At 36.4% G+C, this 3,579-nt stretch overlaps 1 pseudogene; it reads left to right on the top strand.

The window, feature by feature from the left end:
• The first annotated feature begins 204 nt into the window (after window positions 1-204).
• On the top strand, window positions 205-3,235 carry LOC131618632 (uncharacterized; annotated as a pseudogene).
• The last annotated feature ends 344 nt before the right edge of the window (window positions 3,236-3,579 follow it).

A 3,579-nucleotide genomic window follows, 5' to 3' on the forward strand; every position in this document is an offset into this window, starting at 1 on the left:
TTGGTCTTTAAGTTTTTGGGCCTTTAGTTTATTATCCATTTGTATTATTATATATATGTAGTGTCTTTGACACTTAGGGATCAATGAATGAAAATCAAAGTTATCTTTTAATTCTATTTTCTTAGTTTGTTTACTTGTTTCTCTTAGTTTTGTAAGCCTTGTTAGGGTTAGCATTTTGCATCCTAACAATTGGTGCTTTCATCCATGTACTCAAATCCTCCGATGGATTATCCTTATCACACACCTCCATTTCCATACTACTCCACCGTAGACACCACTCCTACCATACCATCCTTTCCATCATTTCCATGGGAACTTTTTACACCTTGTTACATTCATGGATCATCATCACCAAGTTTTTATCCAAACCATGGGTATTCACCACATCCACCTAATCATAACCCATATTTATCCTATTCATCATCTCATTATCCATACTACTACAATAATCATCATCAACCACTGCAACCAACAAAAACCTATTACACAATTAGAAAAGATTTTGAGAAGCATTTACAAGTGTCTCATCCTTGTTTTAAGAAAAGATCTCAAAAAAAGTCTCAAAACCCTTTCCAATGCACAATACCTCCGGATCTGTTATCTTTTCCTCTACATACCAAAACCCTTAAAGTCCCATTTTCATTCAAGCTACAAAAAAATCTCATCCGTGGCAACTATTTCTCCCAAACATTGCCTCATCAGCCTCCACAACAACCCTCTGATCGTAACTCACCCTTTCAACCTCGTCAAAACCCCAATTTTCAACAACCCAAGAGTCCAGATCGTGGGAACAATCAGAATCAATGGATCCCCCATAATGGGTATCCTAACCCTAATCCCAATCAATTATTGTATAATTCGGGCCCGTATTCTCACATTTATACCGCTTCCTTGGTTCCTCCGATTCTGAATTACGAAAGCCAATACGAGAATCCGGTGAAATCCGATTACGGTGTTGGTGGTGATGAAGGTTATGGTGATGTTTTTTCTGGTCTGTCAAGTGACTCAAGTCTCAGCAAAGCTGCAGCTGTACGTGATATTTCTCCAGACAAAGATAACTATAATGATGAATCGGATTCGGAAGATAAAGATCTTGTTACGGATCTTTACAAGAAAGCGGAGCTTGACGAAGGTGACCTCGCTTGTGCTACGGTGAAGGATCTTTGCACGAGACAAGTTTCTGATTTAGACGAGGAAACAGAAGAGGACGCAGAAGCAGATCTGAAATCACAACTTTCTGATTCGCTACGGAATTCGCCACCATATAAACAAACAGAAGATGAATCGTGGAAGCCCATAACGGCTGGCGGCAATTTTTCCTCTTTGGAACAACACATCGAAGCACTCAAAGCCAATAGTACTCTATTTCACGACACTGATTTCAAGCTTGCAACTTGTCATCAACCATTGAACGAAGATGTTACTAAGGAGTGTGGTTTCACTTCACTCTCTATTCCTATTGTCAAGGAACTGGTTACTCTCCGTTCTCATCCTCTGTTAAAGTTGCTAGAAATCTCAATTGCTGGAAAACATTTATCAACAATTGAGTTCCATTCTACACTTCACAATGCTAATAAGGAGAGTACAACAAATGGCATTGTTTTACTTGATGCAAGGAATCTTTATGAAACAAGGATTAGGAAATTTCACGCACCAAATGTTGAAACTTTGGATCCACAGGTTAGGCAATACAGTGATTTCTCCTCGTGGATAATTGATAGAAGCAAGCAGTTGAAAGAAAAAAATATCCTTATGTATTGTACTGGTGGAATCAGGTGTGAAATGGCATCAGCATATATTAGGTCAAAAGGTGTTGGGTTCGAGAATGTGTTTCAGTTATTTGGAGCAATTCCCAAATGGTGGTTTTATCAAAGGAAAGAATTTTGTTTTTGATCATCGGATATCAGAGGCTAGTAGTACAATTGGTGCCTGTCTTATTTGTCAATGTTCCTTTGACGATTACTCTTCACGTTGTCGATGTACTTATTGTCGAATGCTTGTCTTGGTTTGTGAGAGTTACCAGAACGAATCTGCACAACAAGAAAAGCTAAAAGGTAAAATGGACTTTAAATTTGTAGTTTTGTGTTCAGGCTTTGCTCTTAATTTGAAGGAGATGGAGTGTAACCCTATCAAATGCCCTTCTCTTCATATTTTTGGTAATGAACATGGTCAAGACAGACAAATAGCCAACCAACCAAGCAAGGAACTTGCTTCTCTATATGATAGTAGTTGTTCAGTGATCGTTGAACATGTATGTGGTCACATAATTCCAACTCAGTCCCCATATATTGACAAGATCAAGGCTTTTTTGGGCCGATTTCTACAACACAGTGGCCTCGAGATAAATGGTGATATTTTATGTGTCGTGTGGTTCGCCTACAATGTCTATGATGCAATTATACAGAAGAAGTTGCACTTGTTGGAATATAAAATGAATTGTGTCTATGGTTTAAGCTATTTGTATGGCTTTTATCATGTTACTGCTATAGATTTTGTTGAAATTTTCCCTATTATCTTTCTGGAGAAGTTAGAATGTTCTTGCAATTTTGAATATCCACAGTTGGATAATTATCTAATTATCTCTCAAATACCCAAGAAAGTAATATATTTCTCTCCTAATACTATATTGTTTGATTCACATCATAATGCTTCCTTGAGTAAGGTGTGGCCACGTTTTTTGGTTCATGGAAGAGAGGAAATTCAGATCCTTCCAATTGATGCTCCCCTGAAGGTTTTCACTATCAATTTCTTTGTTCTCCATCTAAATATATACTTTAGGGAACCATACAAACCTGTGCAAAAAAGGCACATGATTCTTATTATGAGTATGAATAACCACGGTGCAGTTGCTGTATTAAGGAACATGCTAGTTGGTCCAATTATTATTGGTGGTTATTATTATTCTTCATGTGTCATAAGGGGTCTACACTACAAGAAGTGGGATCCTGGTGGCCAATATGCACAAAGGTTTGGTTTTCCAATTTCAAGCCAGGAGATTTGAGAAGAAAATTTGTGGTAAGAGCAATTTTCACAACCTTGAGGACAAGGTTGTTTTTCAAGGGGTGAGTAATGATAGAATTATGGTTTTAGTTTTAGACAATTTAAAATTTAAATTAGTAGAAGAGTTTATTTTAGTTGGGCTTTTATCTTAAATATAGTTTAGTTGGTCTTTAAGTTTTTGGGCCTTTAGTTTATTATCCATTTGTATTATTATATATATGTAGTGTCTTTGACACTTAGGGATCAATGAATGAAAATCAAAGTTATCTTTTAATTCTATTTTCTTAATTTGTTTACTTGTTTCTCTTAGTTTTGCAAGCCTTGTTAGGGGTAGCATTTTGCATCCTAACATATGATCAATGGTAAACATCAAACATGTCTCATAAGTCAATTCTATGGTTTCTATCAAAATCTCCAAGGTTAGGGTTTCAGAAAATCAACACATATCCACCAAATGATATGTTATTTTCATATCCATTATTAGAATCATAAATATAAGTTAGGTTTCACATCATTCATAACATCCTGTAGCAACCTGCCCTAAAAAGTTTAGATTTTAGAGTCGTCACCTATTCTGCC

Source organism: Vicia villosa, linkage group LG7 (genome assembly GCF_029867415.1).
Source record: "Vicia villosa cultivar HV-30 ecotype Madison, WI linkage group LG7, Vvil1.0, whole genome shotgun sequence".
In the NCBI taxonomy this organism is placed as follows: domain Eukaryota; kingdom Viridiplantae; phylum Streptophyta; class Magnoliopsida; order Fabales; family Fabaceae; genus Vicia; species Vicia villosa.